The 20,885-nt window shown below is 41.0% G+C and overlaps 1 long non-coding RNA gene and 13 other non-coding genes across 14 annotated transcripts; 6 read left to right on the top strand and 8 right to left on the bottom strand.

Annotated features, from left to right (window-relative positions):
• The first annotated feature begins 233 nt into the window (after positions 1-233).
• On the top strand, positions 234-305 carry trnae-cuc (transfer RNA glutamic acid (anticodon CUC)). Its single transcript has one exon. It is a non-coding gene; the product is annotated as a tRNA-Glu (tRNA).
• Positions 306-420: 115 nt separating this feature from the next.
• trnay-gua (transfer RNA tyrosine (anticodon GUA)) lies at positions 421-507 on the bottom strand. Its single transcript is given in 2 exon segments — positions 421-456; positions 471-507. It is a non-coding gene; the product is annotated as a tRNA-Tyr (tRNA).
• A 6,960-nt stretch (positions 508-7,467) lies between these two features.
• On the bottom strand, positions 7,468-7,540 carry trnae-uuc (transfer RNA glutamic acid (anticodon UUC)). The gene has a single exon. It is a non-coding gene; the product is annotated as a tRNA-Glu (tRNA).
• Positions 7,541-7,664: 124 nt separating this feature from the next.
• Positions 7,665-7,737, bottom strand: trnar-acg (transfer RNA arginine (anticodon ACG)). The gene has a single exon. It is a non-coding gene; the product is annotated as a tRNA-Arg (tRNA).
• Positions 7,738-9,923: 2,186 nt separating this feature from the next.
• Positions 9,924-9,995, top strand: trnae-cuc (transfer RNA glutamic acid (anticodon CUC)). The gene has a single exon. It is a non-coding gene; the product is annotated as a tRNA-Glu (tRNA).
• A 115-nt stretch (positions 9,996-10,110) lies between these two features.
• On the bottom strand, positions 10,111-10,197 carry trnay-gua (transfer RNA tyrosine (anticodon GUA)). Its single transcript is given in 2 exon segments — positions 10,111-10,146; positions 10,161-10,197. It is a non-coding gene; the product is annotated as a tRNA-Tyr (tRNA).
• A 119-nt stretch (positions 10,198-10,316) lies between these two features.
• Positions 10,317-10,388, bottom strand: trnae-uuc (transfer RNA glutamic acid (anticodon UUC)). The gene has a single exon. It is a non-coding gene; the product is annotated as a tRNA-Glu (tRNA).
• Positions 10,389-11,145: 757 nt separating this feature from the next.
• Positions 11,146-11,217, top strand: trnae-cuc (transfer RNA glutamic acid (anticodon CUC)). Its single transcript has one exon. It is a non-coding gene; the product is annotated as a tRNA-Glu (tRNA).
• A 115-nt stretch (positions 11,218-11,332) lies between these two features.
• Positions 11,333-11,419, bottom strand: trnay-gua (transfer RNA tyrosine (anticodon GUA)). Its single transcript is given in 2 exon segments — positions 11,333-11,368; positions 11,383-11,419. It is a non-coding gene; the product is annotated as a tRNA-Tyr (tRNA).
• Positions 11,420-12,206: 787 nt separating this feature from the next.
• On the top strand, positions 12,207-12,278 carry trnae-cuc (transfer RNA glutamic acid (anticodon CUC)). Its single transcript has one exon. It is a non-coding gene; the product is annotated as a tRNA-Glu (tRNA).
• A 322-nt stretch (positions 12,279-12,600) lies between these two features.
• Positions 12,601-12,672, bottom strand: trnae-uuc (transfer RNA glutamic acid (anticodon UUC)). The gene has a single exon. It is a non-coding gene; the product is annotated as a tRNA-Glu (tRNA).
• Positions 12,673-16,309: 3,637 nt separating this feature from the next.
• On the top strand, positions 16,310-16,381 carry trnae-cuc (transfer RNA glutamic acid (anticodon CUC)). The gene has a single exon. It is a non-coding gene; the product is annotated as a tRNA-Glu (tRNA).
• Positions 16,382-16,702: 321 nt separating this feature from the next.
• trnae-uuc (transfer RNA glutamic acid (anticodon UUC)) lies at positions 16,703-16,774 on the bottom strand. Its single transcript has one exon. It is a non-coding gene; the product is annotated as a tRNA-Glu (tRNA).
• A 3,366-nt stretch (positions 16,775-20,140) lies between these two features.
• On the top strand, positions 20,141-20,885 carry LOC143741326 (uncharacterized). Its single transcript, XR_013205004.1, has 4 exons — positions 20,141-20,191; positions 20,267-20,420; positions 20,507-20,617; positions 20,837-20,885. It is a non-coding gene; the product is annotated as an uncharacterized LOC143741326 (long non-coding RNA).

The raw sequence follows: 20,885 nt of genomic DNA, 5'->3' as shown, positions 1-20,885 counted from the left end.
CTGCGTTAAAATCCTTCGAGATGGAGGCCTCACATGTTGGGGATCTCGGTTGCTTTGTTTTCATGGCAAGTTGTGGTGTTGTTAGGATATTCCTACAGAGTCTGTGACAGTTTGTCAGTTTGCCAGGGTCAGTGACGTCTCCTCTCCTGGAGGAAAATACAAGTATTAGTGGTCTTGCTGCAAAATCTCGTAGAGGCCAGACCCAGGCTTGAGGGCAAGTCGTTAGCAGACCTTCCCTGGTGGTCTAGTGGTTAGGATTCGGCGCTCTCACCGCCGCGGCCCGGGTTCGATTCCCGGTCAGGGAATGAGCTTTTGCCCACCACCGGCGGTCGTGATTGTAAAATGTCGAACTACGAACCCAAGCGCTGACGCCCTCGTCGAGAAGCAGGGCCGAGGAAATGTTTATATGTGAAAAAGAACTCCTTCGAGCCGGAGTTGAACCAGCGACCAAAGGATTGCCAATTTGCCACCTACAGTCCTCCGCTCTTCCAGCTGAGCTATCGAAGGCACACTGATTGGGGACAGGACCTCAACATATCAGGTTGCTGAAATTTTTTTTTGGCCATTTTAGTGTATGCACCTCTTATTTTTTATCAGAAAAATGAGAAAAATGATTTTTTTCCTTAAATCCTCAGTGGATTGGGTAGGCTGTCAATAAATGCATTCCATACTCTTAAAACACATTTATACTTGATTTTGCATCAATTTAATGCAAAAAAGTAGGCGTTTTCTCACTTTTTTCCAATATTTTCATCTTTACTTCATTAGCAATCAACTAAGTTATAACATCAGTCAATATGCCATTCTTTTCTCCAAACAGTGTACTCATTCCACAGAAAAAATTATAAAAATCCAACCAAAATCAATAGATCTGTGATGATTTTACTACTAGTTGGCGATGAACAGGCTCAGAATCTCAATAGAATTTTAGGCTACTCTCAAAATTTTGAAAGACATACTGGATATTTAAAATCGTCATGAAACGGAAGTTGAGATTGTCCTTTTTTCCTTATTGTGACGTATATCCGAGTGAAACGGCTTCTGAAATTGGAAAAAAAAATGTAGGGCGGGGCTTGATTTCGTCCTTCTGGAATTAATTGGATCGTTGGAGGTTGGGCGTTGCTAACAAAATGGAGGCAGATTTGAATGCCAGTTTACAGTCTGTTGTGGAGGATTTCTCTCCACCGGACTCACCACCGTTACCCTACCATGAAGCATTTTTAATTGAGGAAACCGACGATGAGAACGAGGACGAGCAGCCAAATTTTCCGTAAGGAATCACCCCATATTTATATGAGCCTCCTGTGAACCAAGATGAGGCGGCTGATAGTCATGCCCTCTAGTAATAGATTTTGACCGGAAGAGAAGAGAAGTCGTTTCAAGGGGGGAGGGAAGGGTAACGTATTTGATTAAAGATTATAAGGGTACATGCATTAAAAAAAAATAATGAAGTGCACAGATAAATCCTTTATTATAAACACTACAATATTACATATAAAAATACGAATGGTAAAATTTGATTTCATGATGACTTTAACATGGTTGTTAATGTCCACATTATTAAACATCATGACCTAGGCATCTTTTTAATTTCAACATAACCCTGTTCTCCCTATGGAAATGTGTCACACAAGAAATATAATACAGCAAAATGACTTTCATTATTTTATTGCCTCAGATGACAACTATTACAACTTTAACAGAACAAAATAATTTAACATAACTTAATTAACTAGGTGCAGGTCCCTGTGAGGTGGGATAATCAGGAGGGTGGCACACTGCAGATACTGCTCTGGGGACAGACCTTCACCCTCACCAACTGAGGAGACAGCAAACAAGACCGGCAGGGTGGGTTATACAGCTGCGCGATAAAAGATGCACCCCCCCCCCCTTCTCTCTCTCTAACACACACACACACACACATGGCCTACTTACATGTCCCTGTCTTCAAGCGCAAGTTCAATCCTTGAACATCTGTTGGGGTCCCCGGTGCAGAGACATGCAATGCCACACTTCACATTGGCTCTTGCACAGGAGCATCCTCGGGCACACATGCTTTTCTTGCAGCGGCAGTATTTGCTGTGTCTAAGTTCGGAAGGTTTTGCCTCTTTCAGCATCATGGTTGCCACCAATTTTCCATTGACAAGTTGTCTCCCAAAATCAGAGGCAGCTGGGTAGGTTGGCTGAACCATGTGTGCCCGCTTACACACAGCCAACTGATGCAGGGCTCGGCGAAGATGTAATAGGAAGGCATCTTCAGTTGGTGGAAGGCAACGCATGTCTCCTTTGATGCTCACAAAGAGATGGGCTCGCAGTGCATCTAGAGTACCACCAAAGTCACTCCTGTCATAGAGTGACACCATGTATTGCCGTGCTGCTGTTATAACCTCTTCCTGAACATCCAGGCTTTCCTCAGGGTCACCGTACCTGCACAGCGGTAGAAGGTCTGTCAGGTGTTTAATAGCAGTTGTGTAGCCCCGCCTTTTTCCTCTTCTGTACAGATAGCTCACTGTGTCACATCCAGTAAGTATGTAGGTGCTGAGGAGAAGGGATGTAAGATCTGAAGCTGCAACATCATACTTCCTCGCCAGAGCTTCTGTGATGGCATGAACAGGCAGGAAGTTATCCATCGTCTTCACCCACAGCTCCTGCAGCCCATCCATGTGTGTGATGTAGTACATGCACATCATGATCACATCTGTGTCAGTCGCAACCACTACAGCCTGTTTGAGGTGCAGAATTTGAACTGAGTAGGCAATGTGAGCAAACATCCTGGTATCTGCCTCCTCATGTTTCTCACAGGAAAGTTCTGGAAGCTCAACCTGACAATCCGCTGACAAGAGGACAGTGCGACCAGGATCACAAAAGATTCCACCAAGAATAAGTGTGCATCCTGCAGGAAGTGACTTGTTCTGAGCTGCCCATTCTTCCCCCATGTAGTTCAACAGATTAGCTTTATTCACTGGATTGTGAATGAAGCCTTTCCATTCAGGTATAGGGAGAGTATCATGTGGCTTGTACTCCTTCATTTTGCTGGGGCAGGTCTTCATCCTCTTCTCTCGTTCCTCCCCTTTCAGACTTTCAGCAGGGGAGACATCATATCGATCACCAACAAAGTGGATGCAGTCACACTTGTCTGGTAGGATTCCAAGGAGCTGGCTCAGGTACTTTCCTTGCAGTTCATGGAAGGTGCTGCTCCCAAGATGTTGGTAATGTTGAATGAACGCCATGGCATCTACTACCATTACAACAGGCTTGTCAGACGGCGGTAGTTTGTCCACTTCCCCCCATGAGCTGCCAAGGGCTGTCTTGATTGCAGCCAGGTAGTCTGCCTTGTTTCCTTTACGCATTGCATAACTTTGGTCAAGGGACGGATCTGGCTCAAACAGGGAGGCTGGGCAACTTGTCCATTCATGGCCAAACACTTCCACCTTCCTGTCTTCCTCTAAGTCCTGAACAAAGTACAGGTTACGTACAACTGCACTCTCCTCCTCATAGACCTTTTTGGCTTTGAATGCCATGGACATTGACTTCTTTGGCTTTGCTGCGAAGGTTGAAAGTTTAATTTGGGCTACTTTCTCACTGCCTGTTCTTCTTGCTGCAGCCAATGCCTCCAGTCCTTTTTCACAAGCACAGGTCAAGTCAGCAGATGTGGCTTTGTGGCCTGTTGAAATGTTGATCAGCTCCTGTTCTTCAGATGTGAAAGGATTGATCATCTGTTTGTTGATGACATCTGTTATTTTCCTTCTGCCTCATTTGCACCTTGGCTGTCCTTGTCCTTGTGGTGTTGGGTGTCATCCGCATCCAGGTGTGCCATAGCCTTTGTCTGCTCTGACACAGCTGTCAGAACTGGAAGAGCTTTCAAGTATTTCTCCATGGATGCTGGCTGCTGACTGATGCCAGTGAAGAGTTTTGTCTTGGCATCACGATTGTAGGTTTTTTCAAGTGCCATGTCTGTCCAGACACCATTGAACCGCCCTTCTGTTTGACGTACAGTGAACTTCCCATCCTTGAATTCCCTATAGATGTTTGGAGCTAGTGTAGGCAAGCTTCTCATAGCTTCTAGATAGTGGGGCAGGCTGGATACGTACTTGTAGTGGCCAGCAGCTACAAGGTATGGTAACATCTTTTCCACTTCAGCCAGGTGTTCCTCCCACAGACCTGCACGCTCAGCATGGATGAACCGTCTAAGAATCATCACCATATCCATGTACATTAGCCATAGCTTTGAGGTAGGTGAGGTACGTGCTTCATTAAACTCAGCCATCAAACATGACAGCTTTTTCAGTTGGTCAGTTGCATCAGCACACACAGAAGTTGCCTTCTCTAAATCCTTTTCTGACAGGGCATCTAGGAGTAGCTGGATATTGTTGCCAAGCACACTCATGTACTCCAGGTCCTTCTCTTCATCGACCAACCATCTGGCAAATGCTTCCCAGTGTAGGGCAAACATGGCTGCATACACCATAGTGTGGGCGTGAAGCATTGCATAGTAGTCTTTCCCACTGATGATTTTGTTTGCTGTTCCACGGAGACATACATCAGCTTCGACCATGATGTCTTCGATTCCAGTGGACTGCATCAAATGCCCAATGGCTCCAAGGAAATTCTGAGCAATATGGAAGCCACCCATGCGCAAGATAAGTTTGGCATACTTCTCTTTGTTCTTCTTTTGCAGACTTAGAACCACCTCATATATTGCTTGGTCACATGTGATGATGGCATACTCTTGACCATGTTTTCTCGACACATCCATGCAGTACTGAACAGACTGTTAAACCATTTCTGGGTTTGTTGGTGACTTGGGGAAGAAGGGACCATAGCTGATCACAGTTGCAGGGATGGTATCTGGTATGAGAAATACTTGGAATGAACTCCATGTTGGAGCAGCGCAACTTGGTTTCAGGTCCTCCAATAGTACAGTAGGGCAGCTATGCACCAAATGCCATTCCTTGTGGTACCGGAAGTCCTCAGCAATCATATCAGTACACTTGTTTTCATCAGGACCACGAATCGTGTGTAGCATCTCTTCATCTTCAAGTTTGTTTGCTTTTTCCCATACTGCATTCTGTCTGTCATACGTGGCAATCAAAACGAGGGATCTATTCCCCCCGGTCGTGCGTGCTCTTCCACAAATGAAGCACTCTTCCCTGTGTTTGATGGGCTGTGGCATTGACATCCGTGTTTTTTTAGTAGGCCTGCTGCTGTCTGGCTCAGGATTAAGTTCTGCTTCAAATGAAGTGCCTTCTGGCTTTTCACCTTTGTTCCTCTTCTGGTCAACCGTTTTACGATTTGTGTACTTTGCACGACATTGTGTGTGCCACAAATGATTCCTCCCCAGAAAGTCACATTGAGGTTTCATCTCATTGTCAAGTCTGTATGAGACAGCATCCTTTCTATTGGTTACAGCATATAGGAGGGAAGGGTAGCCTTGATTTGTCAGTTTCTGAAGAGGACCAACGTCACTGTCTGTTTTCTGACATATTATGCAAGCAGTATAGTTGGTACTGAGCAGCTTTCTCTCCAGCTTCTTGGTTGAGAACTCAGGCTCCATCCTTCATACTTCTCCAATTCACATCACTCCTCTCCTGTTCTCTCCTCGTCACTCTTATCCTCTCCTGTTCAGTTCACTCCTCTCCCTTCTCCTCCTCTCCTTTCTCCTCCACGCTTCTCCTCTCTTGTTTAATCCTTCACTCTTCTCCCCTCTCCACTCCTAATCTCTTCTATTCCATCCACTCCTCTCCACTCTTCTCTCCTCTCCTATCCTCTATACTCTTCTCCTCTTCTACTCCTCTACACTATTCTCCTCTTCTCTCTTCTTCTCTCCAATTCAATCAACTCCTCTCCATACCTCTCCACTCCACTCTTCTTTCCTGGTCAATTCACTCCTCTTTTTTCCTCTACTATTCTTCTCTGTTGTTCAGTCCACCCCTGTCCTCTTCACTCTTCTCTTCTGTTTAATCATCCACTCTCCTCTCCACTCCACTCCTCTTTACTGTCCTTTTCAATCCTCTGCTGCCTTCTCTTCTCGCTAACTTTTCCTCCACAACAAACTCAATAAGATCTGAACCAAATCTGCAAATGGGAAATATTGTGCATTCAGGTGAAAGAAATCTAGATGTTTGACACTGATAGCTAACTAGCTTTTGACAAATCACTCACTATATACTGTACAATACTATATTTTTCTGAACCTGAACGTATCAACTGGCCATGTAGCTAATTGCTAAGAGTAGTTAACATTTAGTGCAGCCTTTAGTTATCCTTACTAGCGTACTATCTGTCTGACATGAAAAACACTTCAAGGGCCACACCAGCCTTCATACAAGTGTATTTCTAATGATTCCTCGCTCCAAACGTTTCCCTGTAGCAGCATTTATGCTCATGTCTATTTCTTTACCTAGCAAGTCCAGTTGAAATTGTTGAATTTCTCAACTTCCGGTCGAAGAAAAATAGACATATATGACACATACCTCTCGCAGAGCATAGGATTCTGAGCATTTAAAAAAAAAAATCAGTCTCTACCCCATTCCTGTGAGGAGTAATGGCCCTTTAAAGAAACCACTGAAATTAGCTAAAACAGCTAAAGCTAGCTAAGTAAACTAGTAGAGAATGAATGCTGATGCTACAGGGATACGTTTGGGATGAGGAATCATCAGAAATATACTTGTTTGCAGACTGGCGTGGTCCTTTCAATTAATTACCATTACAATATCCATACCATTATTTTCGCAAAACGCTGGGGCAGACCTACCGGTATTCACTAAACTAACTGTCACTTCCCACAGACAATGATGAGCAGCTTCAAAATCCGTTGGTAACCGTTAGTTTGTTGTTCCAAACTCATTCAAATTACTAAGATCATGGGTGTGTGTGTAAGTGTGCCATGATGCTAAATATGCAGCATGTTTTTTAGAATTTTGAGTTCTGAGCCTGTTGATAGCCAACTAGTAGTGAAATCATCACAGATTCATTGATTTTGGTTGGATTTTTATAATTTTTTTCTGTGGAATGAGTATACTGTTTAGTGAAAAGAATGGCATATCGACTGATGTCATAACTTAAGGTAATAGTTGATTGCTAATGAAGTAAAAATCATGTATAAATGTGTTTTAAGAGTTATTTTTTCAGTGGATGTTGTCAGCACATGTGTTCTGTGTATCTGGAATGCATTTATTGACAGCCTACCCATTCCACTGAGGATTTAAGGAAAAAAATCATTTTTCACCTTTTTCTGATAAAAAATAAAGGGTGCATACACTAAAATGGCCAGAATTTTTTTTCGCGATATTTCCGGCAGAGCAGACCCTCCAATTATTGGTTCTTAGGGTCAAAGTTAACAGAAAAAACACAAATAAAAAGTATGGCAGACCATGTCAGGTTCAACCCATTTTTGAGACTTTGGCTCCCCGACTACAGACATACATGCTGGTTGTTTCGATTAAGTGATGCAAAGACAACCCGATCTTCCCATATCCGGGAGTCGAACCCGGGCCGCCTGGGTGAAAACCAGGAATCCTGACCGCTAGACCATATGGGATCTTCCTTTTTTAATTTTAATAATCTTCCTTCCCAATTTAATGAAGCACGTACCTCACCTACCTCAAAAAAACTATGGGATAATAAAATGGCTAAGGGCTGACAGCATAATAAAAGAGGCAGAGCGAGCCAGCCAGGAGTGGAACCTAGAATCTTCTGATCCGTAGTCAGACGCGTTATCCATTGCGCCACTGGCCCACTGATCAGGTGTCCTTGAGCTTACACGCCACCTGTTGGTGTTCGACTGGGCAGAGGCCTGTGATGACATCTACTTTTTCTCATGCTATTAACAGACCTGGAGCCAACATCAGGCAGGGGTCAGATGAGGGGCCTGCTACAAAAACCTTCAAGATGGAGGCCTCACAGGTTGGGGATCTCAATTCTCAATTCAAATCTTAAATATAATTTAAAAATTTTAATGTACAGGCTTTTTTGCATGATGTATATAATAGTGATTTACAGTTGGTTTCAATTATACCTGATGTGGTTGATGCTTGGGATTATTTCAAATCTATCTTTCTAGAAATTTGTGATAAACATGCTCCTTTACGTAGATTTCGGGTGAGAGGTAGAAATAATCCTTGGTTCAATGAATCCGTCTCTAATCTTATTAAGCAAAGAAACGTGGCTTGGTCTAAAGCAAAGAAAACAAATGGTGAGGAGGACTGGTCTCAATATAGATTATTACGAAATAAGTGTACAAAATTAATAAAAAGTTCGAAGAGTCAGTATTATTTAAACCTGATTAATGATAACATGAATTGTCCTTCTAAATTTTTGAAATTAATGAAATCTTTTATAGGATCAAATACATCCACTAATCTTCCAAAAGTTTTAAAATTGAATCAAAGATCGATTACAGACAAGACTGATATTGTTAATACGTTTAATAGTCATTTTATTTCAGCTGGTTTGATAACAGACAATTCGTTGGTCCTTGATGAACAGAGAACTGATGAGTGAACTAATAGTGAATCAGATTTATTTTCTTTTGCCCCTGTCTTGCCGTCCCAAGTTCATAAACTACTCCGAAATTTAGACTGTAAGAAATTAGGTGGGTCTGACCAAATTGAACCAATTTTTTAAAAATTGTCAGCAGATAATATTGCCGAACCTATTGCCTATCGATTTTTTATTTGAGTCTATCCACTAATGTAATTCCGCCATCTTGGAAATCGGCTATGGTTATGCCTTTATTAAAAGGAGGCGATCCTTCTGATTTGAATAATTATCGTCCGATTTCTAAATTACCGGTTTTAGCAAAAGTTTTTGAATCTATTATAAATGATCAATTGAAAGAATATCTATTTAGTCATAATATTTTGAACGCATTTCAGTCAGGATTTAGAGCGGGCCATAGTACGATAACAGCTACTACATTAGTCACTAATGATTTAATTACTGCTCTCGATAATAGACAACATTGTGCGGCCTTATTTTTTGATTTGACAAAAGCGTTTGACTTAGTGGATCATGTTTTACTGTTACGGAGGCTTAAAAGTGTTGGCCTCGATAATTCGGCTGTGAGTTGGTTTAAAAATTATTATTCGGATACAACTCAATGTGTTGCTGTAGATAATTACACCTCATCCTGGCACCACTTTTTTTTTCTATTTTTATTAATGAATTGGGGCAGGGAATACAATCGGCAAAGCTAAATTTTTATGCTGACGATACAATTATTTACTCCACTGCATCCTCTGTGTCTCAGGCTATTGAAATTCTTAAGGATTCTTTTTATACTTGTCAGCTTACTTTGTTGAAACTAAAATTAGTTTTAAATGTAAATAAAACGAAGTATATTCTTTTTACACGTAGCCGTTCTATGTCTACTGTTATGCCTATTCTGACTATTGAGGGTTTAAATATAGAAAGGGTACCAACTTATAAATATTTAGGAATATGGAATGTTTCTGGAATGTTTTATATGTGTTGTGTGTTTGTGTGTGATTTGTAGTGTGGCCATCTTGGCCAGGACTCCCTGGAGGAAGAGATTTTTTTTAATCTCAATGGGACCTTCCTGGAAAAATAAAGGAAATAAAATAAAATAAATGTTAAGTTGTGGTGTTGTTAGGATATTACTACAGAGCCTGTGACAGTTTCTCAGTGGAAGAACTGGGATCCAGGCCCACAGGCGTCTGCAAAAAAACTGCTAAAAAAAACCTTAGAGATGGAGGTCTCACATGTTGGGGATCTCAATTTTTTTGTTTTTATGGCAAGTTTGTGGTGTTGTTAGGATATTCCTACAGAGTCTGTGACAGTTTGTCAGTTTGCCAGGGTCAGTGACGTCTCCTCTCCTGGAGGAAAATACAAGTATTTGTGGTCTTGCTACAAAATCTGGTAAAGGCCACACGCAAGCTTGAGGGCAAGTCGTAAGCAGACCTTCCCTGATGGTCTAGTGGTTAGGATTCGGCGCTCTCACCACCGCGGCTCGGGTTTGATTCCCGGTCAGGGAATGAGCTTTTGCCCACCACCGGCGGTCGTGATTGTAAAATGGCGAACTACGAACTCAAGCCCTGACGCCCTTGTCGAGAAGCAGGGCCAAGGAAATGTTTATCTGTGAAAAAGAACTCCTTCGAGCCGGAGTTGAACCAGCGACCTAAGGATTGCCAACTTGCCACCTACAGTCCTCCGCTCTTCCAGCTGAGCTATCGAAGGCACACTGATTGGGGACAGAACCTCAACATATCAGGATGCTGAATCTCCGCCACCGGCTAAAACTGCTACAGACATACATGCTGGTTGTTTCGATTAAGTGATGCAAAGACAACCCGATCTTCCCATACCGGGAGTCGAACCCGGGCCGCCTGGGTGAAAACCAGAAATCCTGACCGCTAGACCATATGGGATCTTCTTTCTGCCTGGAGCAGACCCTTTTACTTTTAGTGTGTGACCGTCCCCTTTAAGAACATGGGAATGATCCGAAGGGATTGTTTACTGAATTCAATTTCATCAGGCTCATCAGAGGGAGCTCTCATTTGCCTCACGTGGGGGTTCAGTTTCCTCCGATTCTTGCGATGGCATAATAGACACTACAAACTGGTCGTAAAGCAAGGTCCTTGTGACAGTACTCATGCAATGCATTTTAAAAGAAGCATAGTATTGTATGGTAACCGTTATCCTACTGACAAAGCAGCCTATTGTTGGACTGTCATTTTTAATATTTCTCAACCAATCCAATAATAATAATAACAGAGACGTCTGCAAACAAACTGCTATAAAAAACCTTAGAGATGGAGGTCTCACATGTTGGGGATCTCAAATTTTTTGTTTTTATGGCAAGTTTGTGGTGTTGTTAGGATATTCCTACAGAGTCTGTGACAGTTTCTCAGCGGAAGAACTGGGATCCAGGGTAAGAGACGTCTGCAAAAAACTGCGTTAAAATCCTTCGAGATGGAGGCCTCACATGTTGGGGATCTCGGTTGCTTTGTTTTCATGGCAAGTTGTGGTGTTGTTAGGATATTGTTACAGAGTCTGTGACAGTTTGTCAGTTTGCCAGGGTCAGTGACGTCTCCTCTCCTGGAGGAAAATACAAGTATTAGTGGTCTTGCTGCAAAATCTGGTAGAGGCAACAGCCAGGCTTGAGGGCAAGTCGTCAGCAGACCTTCCCTGGTGGTCTAGTGGTTAGGATTCGGCCCTCTCACCGCCGCGGCCAGGGTTCGATTCCCGGTCAGGGAATGAGCTTTTGCCCACCACCGGCGGTCGTGATTGTAAAATGGCGAACTACGAACTCAAGCGCTGACGCCCTCGTCGAGAAGCAGGGCCAAGGAAATGTTTATGTGTGAAAAAGAACTCCTTCGAGCCGGAGTTGAACCAGCGACCTAAGGATTGCCAACTTGCCACCTACAGTCCTCCGCTCTTCCAGCTGAGCTATCGAAGGCACACTGATTGGGGACAGAACCTCAACATATCAGGTTGCTGAATCTCCGCCACCGGCTAAAACTGCTACAGACATACATGCTGGTTGTTTCGATTAAGTGATGCAAAGACAAACCGATCTTCCCATACCAGGAGTTGAACCCCGGCCGCCTGGGTGAAAACCAGGAATCCTGACCGCTAGACCATATGGGGTCTTCTTTCTGCCTGGAGCAGACCATTTTACTTTTAGTGTGTGACCGTCCGCTTTAAGAACATGGGAATGATCCGAAGGGATTGTTTACTGAATTCAATTTCATCAGGCTCATCAGAGGGAGCTCTCATTTGCCTCACGAGGGGGTTCAGTTACCTCCCATTCTTGCGATGGCATAATAGACACTACAAACTGGTCGTAAAGCAAGGTCCTTGTGACAGTACTCATGCAATGCATTTTAAAAGAAGCATAGTATTGTATGGTAACCGTTATCCTACTGACAAAGCAGCCTATTGTTGGACTGTGAATTTTTAATATTTCTCAACCAATCCAATAATAATAATAACAGAGACGTCTGCAAAAAACTGCTAAAAAAAACCTTAGAGATGGAGGTCTCACATGTTGGGGATCTCAAATTTTTTGTTTTATGGCAAGTTGTGGTGGTGTTAGGATATTCCTACAGAGTCTGTGACAGTTTCTCAGTTTGCCAGGGTCAGTGACGTCTCCTCTCCTGGAGGAAAATACAACTATTAGTGGTCTTGCTGCAAAATCTGGTAAAGGCCACAAGTAGGCTTGAGGGCAAGTCATCAGCAGACCTTCCCTGGTGGTCTAGTGGTTAGGATTCGGCGCTCTCACCGCCGCGGCCTGGGTTCGATTCCCGGTCAGGGAAATGAGTTTTTGCCCACCACCGGCGGCCGTGATTGTAAAATGGCGAACTACGAACTCAAGCGCTGACGCCCTCGTCGAGAAGCAGGGCCAAGGAAATGTTTATGTGTGAAAAAGAACTCCTTCGAGCCGGAATTGAACCAGCGACCTAAGGATTGCCAACTTGCCACCTACAGTCCTCCCCTCTTCCAGCTGAGCTATTGAAGGCACATTGATTGAGGACAGAACCTCAACATATCACGTTGCTGAATCTCCGCCACCGGCTAAAACTGCTACAGACATACATGCTGGTTGTTTCGATTAAGTGATGCAAAGAAAACCCGATCTTCCCATACCGGGAGTCGAACCCGGGCCGCCTGGGTGAAAACCAGGAATCCTGAATGCTAGACCATATGGGATCTTCCTTCTGCCTGGAGCAGACCCTTTTACTTTTAGTGTGTGACCGTCCCCTTTAAGAACATGGGAATGATCCGAAGGGATTGTTTACTGAATTCAATTTCATCAGGCTCAACAGAGGGAGCTCTCATTTGCCTCACGAGGGGGTTCAGTTTCCTCCCATTCTTGCGATGGCATAATAGACACTACAAACTGGTCGTAAAGCAAGGTCCTTGTGATAGTACTCATGCAATGCATTTTAAAAGAAACATAGTATTGTATGGTAACCGTTATCCTACTGACAAAGCAGCCTATTGTTGGACTGTCAATTTCTAATATTTCTCAACCAATCAAATAATAATAATAACAAAAACTATGGGATAATAAAACGGCTAAGAGCATAGTAAATGAGGCAGAGCGAGACAGCCAGGAGTCGAACCTAGAATCTTCTGATCCGTAGTCAGACGCGTTATCCATTGCACCACTGGCTCACTGATCAGGTATCCTTGAGCTTACACGGCACCTGTTGGTGTTCGACTGGGCAGAGGCCTGTGAAGACATCTACTTTTTCTCATGCTATTAACAGACCTGGAGCCAACATCAGGAAGGGGTCAGATGAGGGGCCTGCTACAAAAACCTTCAAGATGGAGGCCTCACATGTTGGGGATCTCAATTCTCAATTCAAATCTTAAACGTCAATTTAAAATTTTTAATGTACAGGCTTTTTTGCAAGATGTATATAATAGTGATTTACAGTTGGTTTCAATTATACCTGATGTGGTTGATGCTTGGGATTATTTCAAATCTATCTTTCTAGAAATTTGTGATAAACATGCTCCTTTACGTAGATTTCGGGTGAGAGGTAGAAATAATCCTTGGTTCAATGAATCCGTCTCTAATCTTATTAAGCAAAGAAACGTGGCTTGGTCTAAAGCAAAGAAAACAAATGGTGAGGAGGACTGGTCTCAATATAGATTATTACGAAATAAGTGTACAAAATTAATAAAAAGTTCGAAGAGTCAGTATTATTTAAACCTGATTAATGATAACATGAATTGTCCTTCTAAATTTTGGAAATTAACGAAATCTTTTATAGGATCAAATACATCCACTAATCTTCCAAAAGTTTTAAAATTGAATCAATGATTGATTACAGACAAGGCTATTATTGTTAATACGTTTAATAGTCATTTTATTTCAGCTGGTTTGATAACAGACAATTCGTTGGTCCTTGATGAACAGAGAACTGATGAGTTGACTAATAGTGAATCAGATTTATTTTCTTTTGCCCCTGTATTGCCGTCCCAAGTTCATTAACTACTCCGAAATTTAGACTGTAAGAAATCAGGTGGGTCTGACCAAATTGAACCAATTTTTAAAAAATTGTCAGCAGATATTATTGCCGAACATATTGCATCGATTTTTAATTTGAGTCTATCCACTAATGTAATTCCGCCATCTTGGATATCGGCTATGGTTATGCCTTTATTAAAAGGAGGCGATCCTTCCGATTTGAATAATTATCGTCCGATTTCTAAATTACCGGTTTTAGCAAAAGTTTTTGAATCTATTATAAATGATCAATTGAAAGAATATCTACTTAGTCATAATATTTTGAACGCATTTCAGTCAGGATTTAGAGCGGGCCATAGTAAGATAACAGCTACTACATTAGTCACTAATGATTTAATTACTGCTCTCGATAATAGACAACATTGTGCGGCCTTATTTTTTGATTTGACAAAAGCGTTTGACTTAGTGGATCAAGTTTTACTGTTACGGAGGCTTAAAAGGGTTGGCCTCGATAATTCGGCTGTGAGTTGGTTTAAAAATTATTTATCGGATAGAACTCAATGTGTTGCTGTAGATAATTACACCTCATCCATGGTAATAGTCAGGAAGGGTGTCCCGCAAGGTTCTTTATTGGCACCACTTCTTTTTTCTATTTTTATTAATGAATTGGGGCAGGGAATACAATCGGCAAAGCTAAATTTTTATGCTGACGATACAATTATTTACTCCACTGCATCCTCTGTGTCTCAGGCTATTGAAATTCTTAAGGATTCTTTTTATACTTTTCAGCTTACTTTGTTGAAACTAAAATTAGTTTTAAATGTAAATAAAACGAAGTATATTATTTTTACACGTAGCCGTTCTATGTCTACTGTTATGCCTATTCTGACTATTGAGGGTTTACATATAGAAAGAGTACCAACTTATAAATATTTAGGAATATGGCTCGATGAGAAGTTAGCCTTTGATGTTCACATTAATCACTTGGTGAAAAGGCTTGAACCAAGACTGGGTTTTCTTTTTGGGGAAAAAAAAAAGTTTTTTCTTTATAGCTAGAAAGAGAATAACACAGAGTACTATTTTACCTATTTTAGACTATGGTGATGTTGTTTACATGCATGCGTCTACATATTTATTGAAAAGGCTGGATGGCGTTTATCATGCTGCACTGCGTTTTATAACAAATTCTTGTTCACGTACTCATCATTGTTTGCTGCACAACTATTTGGGTTGGTCCTCTTTATATCAAAGAAGGAAATCCCATATGTTAGAATTTATTGTAAAGACATTGATGGGTAGACTTCCAAATTACATTACTAGTCTTCTATGTTTATGTAGAAAGAACTATAGCACTAGATCATCTAATGGGATTAAATTAGTAGTACCTAGGGTACATTCAGAGCATGGTAAATCATCTTTCTCCTACTATGCTCCATGGCTGTGGAATGAATTTCAAGCTACTGTCCCTCCTGAAACAATTCCTCCTTTGAATGTATTTAAAAGTTTACTGCAGTATACAATGATTGAATCATGCTGTTGTTTTACTTGATTTATGATGAATGTTGTGCTCTGACTTTCTGGAATGTTTTATATGTGTTGTGTGTTTGTGTGTGATTTGTAGTGTGGCCATGTTGGCCAGGACTCCCTGGTGGAAGAGATATCTTTTAATCTCAATGGGACCTTCCTGGAAAAATAAAGAAAATAAAATAAATTTTAAGTTGTGGTGTTGTTAGGATATTACTACAGAGCCTGTGACAGTTTCTCAGTGGAAGAACTGGGATCCAGGCCCACAGACGTCTGCAAAAAACTGCTTTAAAAACCTTTGAGATGCATGCCTCACATGTTGGGGATCTTATTGTTTTTGTTTTCATGGCAAGTTGTGGTGTTGTTAGGATATTCCTCCAGAGCCTGTGACAGTTTCTCAGCGGAAGAACTGGGAACTGGGATCCAGGGCCAGAGACGTCTGCAAAAAATTGCTAAAAAAAACCTTAGAGATGGAGGTCTCACATGTTGGGGATCTCAAATTTTTTGTTTTTATGGCAAGTTTGTGGTGTTGTTAGGATATTCCTACAGAGTCTGTGACAGTTTCTCAGCGGAAGAACCGGGATCCAGGGTAAGAGACGTCTGCAAAAAACTGCGTTAAAATTCTCCGAGATGGAGGCCTCACATGTTGGGGATCTCGGTTGCTTTGTTTTCATGGCAAGTTGTGGTGTTGTTAGGATATTCCTACAGAGTCTGTGACAGTTTGTCAGTTTGCCAGGGTCAGTGACGTCTCCTCTCCTGGAGGAAAATACAAGTATTAGTGGTCTTGCTGCAAAATATGGTATAGGCCAAAACAAGGCTTGAGGGCAAGTCGTCAGCAGACCTTCCCTGGTGGTCTAGTGGTTAGGATTCGGCGCTCTCTCCGCCGCGGCCAGGGTTCGATTCCCGGCCAGGGAATGAGTTTTTGCCCACCACCGGCGGCCGTGAATGTAAAATGGCAAACTACGAACTCAAGCGCTGACGCCCTCGTCGAGAAGCAGGGCCAAGGAAATGTTTATGTGTGAAAAAGAACTCCTTCGAGCCAGAGTTGAACCAGCGACCTAAGGATTGCCAACTTGCCACCTACAGTCCTCCGCTCTTCCAGCTGAGCTATTGAAGGCACACTGATTGAGGACAGAACCTCAACATATCAGGTTGCTGAGTCTCCGCCACTGGCTAAAACTGCTACAGACATACATGCTGGTTGTTTCGATTAAGTGATGCAAAGACAACCCGTTCTTCCCATACCGGGAGTCGAACCCGGACCGCCTGGGTGAAAACCAGGAATCCTGACCGCTAGACCATATGGGATCTTCCTTCTACCTGGAGAAGACCCTTTTACTTTTAGTGTGTGACCGTCCCCTTTAAGAACATGGGAATGATCCGAAGGGATTGTTTACTGAATTCAATTTCATCAGGCTCAACAGAGGGAGCTCTCATTTGCCTCACGAGGGGGTTCAGTTTCCTCCCATTCTTGCGATGGTATAATAGACACTACAAACTGGTCGTAAAGCAAGGTCCTTGTGACAGTACTCATGCAATGCATTTTAAAAGACGCATAGTATTGTATGGTAACCGTTATCCTACTGACAAAGCAGCCTATTGTTGGACTGTGAATTTTTAATATTTCTCAACCAATCCAATAATAATAATAACAAAAATATAGGATATTAAAACGGCTAAGGGCTGACAGCATAGTAAAAGAGGCAGAGCGAGCCAGCAGTCGAACCTAGAATCTTCTGATCCGTAGTCAGACGCGTTATCCATTGCGCCACTGGCCCACTGATCAGGTGTCCTTGAGCTTACACGGGAGCTGTTGGTGTTCGACTGGGCAGAGGCCTGTGATGACATCTACTTTTTCTCATGCTATTAACAGACCTGGAGCCAACATCAGGAAGGGGTCAGATGAGGGGCCTGCTACAAAAACCTTCAAGATGGAGGCCTCACATGTTGGGAATCTCGTTTTTTTTTTTCATGTTAAGTTGTGGTGTTGTTAGGATATTCCTACAGAGCCTGTGACAGTTTCTCAGTGGAAGAACAGGGATCCTGTTCCACAGACCTCTGCAAAAAACTGCTTTAAAAACCTTCGAGATGCAGGCCTCACATGTTGGGGATCTTATTGTTTTTGTTTTCATGACAAGTTGTGGTGTTGTTAGGATATTCCTACAGAGCCTGTGACAGTTTCTCAGCGGAAGAAGGAAGGAGGAAAGAAGGGGAAGGAGAAGAGAAAAAAAGAGGGGAAAAAGGCGAAAATCGTTGGTTCGAATCCCGATTGGAACATGCATCAACTATTGCAAACTCTTACAAAGTGCTATGAATCTATCAAATATAGCTTAAAAACTGATACATATAGAATTGGTTATTGTTGCAATAACAATAATAAAAATAAGAATATGATACTACTACTACTGCTTATAATAATAATAATAATAATAATAAACCTTTATATCATTCTGACAATCACTTCTCACATCCTGTGGACCTGTCCATACAATTCTGTCCCTTTCTTGTAAGTTTAATGCTTTGTTGCAATACAAATACTTAAAATAAGAATATGATACCACTACTGCTTATAATAAATAATAATAAACCTTTATATCAAAGAAATGTTTCTGACATTCACTTCAGTTCTCACACACTGTGGATTTGTCTTCACTACCATTCTGTCCCTTTCTTGTAATTTTAATGCTTTGTTGCAATAAGAATAATAAATATAGCTGCAAGCAGCCATTCCGGGGCCAAGCGCAAACGCAGACGACAAGACATGCCAACATGGCTGGAAGTTTCAGACCGACAGCAGCAAGGAGCAATTAAAGACATTTAAAGATGAATTTAGGCAAAATGGCTTAAATTATATATACAGTAACTTATAAAATGATTTAATGGTTTATCACTTTTGACCATTAGGTGGCGCAGTTATGAAATCAATGCATTGTGATCAGAGTGAGGTGACAATGAAACATACAAAGTTTGGTGTCAAAATATCAAGGCATTGCAGAGATAAAGACTTAATAGTCATTTTGGCAGCATGTCTCAACTTTGCTGCTGCGGTATTCAAATGTATTCAAAAGTTACTAGCATTTTCGGAAATTAATCATAACTTTTGACCAAAAGGTGGTGCTGTCTCAAAATCTTTTGAGTACCTTCAGGGCATGCTGCTTATGGCACACACTGAGTTTCGTAATGTTACACCAATGCATTTGTTAAGTATAGCATTTAAATCAGAAAACTGTATTGAATTCAATGGCAATTTTACGTTTTGTTCTATTATAGTGCCACCAAGAGGCTCAGTCATGTTATTGTCTTTTAGGTTCACTTATCAGTGAAAGATGTGCAGGACACTCTTGAGGCATACCAGTGACTCAAGTGCACAAAATTTCACTGTCCGCTTTGTCCTAAGGACAATATAAAATTTGATGAGAACTTCCAGGCAACAGGCCATCTTCAGTCCCATTTATCTTGGGTGGTAGTACATGGGTGTAAGTTGACCAAAATATTATTGTTATATTCACTATGAATAGGAGATCGTATCCAATCGTAATCAATTGCTGTTACCGATTTAACTTTTTTTGTGTTTCGTTGCATATTATAATATGCACCGTATGTTGTTCTGGGACTAAAGTTTGATTTCACTGAAGTAAGTATTTATTTTTTGTAGCTATATGCATTTTAATATAATTGAGAATTATACTAATTCATTGCTTTATGTATACAACTAAACATGAAGAACATAAGAAAATGGTGGTGTGCCATCTTGCTTGAAAATTTGTCTTTAGAGTAAGTGTGAAAAAATTAGCTGTAGTTTTAACACGTGGTGTTTTTAAGAAAGTCTTAAAGAAGTGAAGAAATCTTGTTCACTCTGTAAACTGTTTTGGGAAGTCATGGAACGGAATGATTTAGTGACTCGCTCATAACACTATTTCAGTAATAATATATTCTGCAGTCCCTTTGAGTGAAAAGTAGTAGCAAAGTGTTTCAGTGATGATGAAAATCAGTAAACACTACTTGCTCTATCAAACTCCTTTAATATCTTTATTAATACTATTAGGGGTTTGCAAGATTTTGAAATGTTGTATTCATTGGTGAATAAGTTTTTTTTTTTAATATTTAAAATTGGACCATTAATTAGATATTTTTTTTTCTTTACACAATTCTTTACTGTAATTTGTGATTAATGTAATGCATCCTTGCATTCAATTAAGTTTGATATTGTACTTGTTCTATTGCTTACTTTATTTGTTTTTGTTGCTTGACATTCAAATTGTGGAAGATATGGGAGAAAGAGAAAATGAGCTGTTGTTGCTGGTATTGTCAGCTTTTTATATTTTTGCTGATATTTTTTTGTCAAATTAAAAATGAATGGATAATTTTTATCACTTTTTTTGTTTTTAATCCTCTTTCAGAAGAAGAAGAATGCTCTGCAATCCCTGAAACCTATGGGAAGATAAAAACTGAACTTGCATATAAAAGAAAGAACTTTGATATGAAACAAAATACATATACTATGCTGGGTTTTATGTAACTATAATATTGGTCAGCTAATTTTAAATTACTTCATTTTAGCAGACCAAATCCCAGTTGTGCCCTCTGTTTTTAGTAAGGTATGCATAATCAATTTTAATGATGATTTATATGTGTATCATAGAACAATTTGAATCCACTTATATTTTTTTCTTTAAGGATGAGCTGTTAAAAGACGATGACCCTCCATCATGCTTAATCTTCAAGGTAGTTGAATAATGTTATATATTGTGCTTTTTAACATTTTTTAACGGTCTGTGCTAACTGTTGCTATCTTTTGAGTTATCAGGAGCGTTGCTGATGAACATACTTCTTGAAGTTGTTTTTCAAGAAGGAGATGCTGCCTACATGCCCCTGTCATTGGCTTGCTCAAGGTTCAGGGACATAGTTGGGGATGACAATTTTAAGAATCAGGCACACTTCTTATGGCTAGAAAGTAAATATTGACATTAAAAAGTAAAACGCATAACAAGAACATCATTGATAATGTTAAATGTTATGTTAATTTTTTTTTCACCTCAGGTGTTGCATGCTGGAAAAATGAGTCGTCTCACTACAAACAGCTCTTCTGGAGGATGTACTCAATGTCCACTTGTTTGGAGTGTGGGTTTGAGTACAAATGCTGCACACGTGGTACTTTTTGTGTAAATTGGTGATAAATAAACTAGTTGTTAGTCTAAAGGAAACATAAAAATCGAATTTACTTATGTCATCCCTTGAAGTTTAAAAGTTCTGGAGACCATTCACTTGCGTGGCATGGACCTACAGAGCTGAGAAATTATTTGTAATGTTTGTAAATCTTCAATGTCAACTATACCCTAGTTCTTATTGTGCTTCTTGTGTATCCACCAGGTTATGCTGGGAAGGGAAAGCGAGGTGAGCTCCAGGGCATTTATTCAGA

Source organism: Siphateles boraxobius, unplaced genomic scaffold, assembly GCF_051911475.1.
Source record: "Siphateles boraxobius isolate OS27281-9 unplaced genomic scaffold, OSU_SipBor_1 189, whole genome shotgun sequence".
In the NCBI taxonomy this organism is placed as follows: Eukaryota; Metazoa; Chordata; class Actinopteri; order Cypriniformes; family Leuciscidae; genus Siphateles; species Siphateles boraxobius.
The sequence above is the reverse complement of the archived record's forward strand: the minus strand, read 5'-3'. Positions and strand labels throughout refer to the sequence as shown.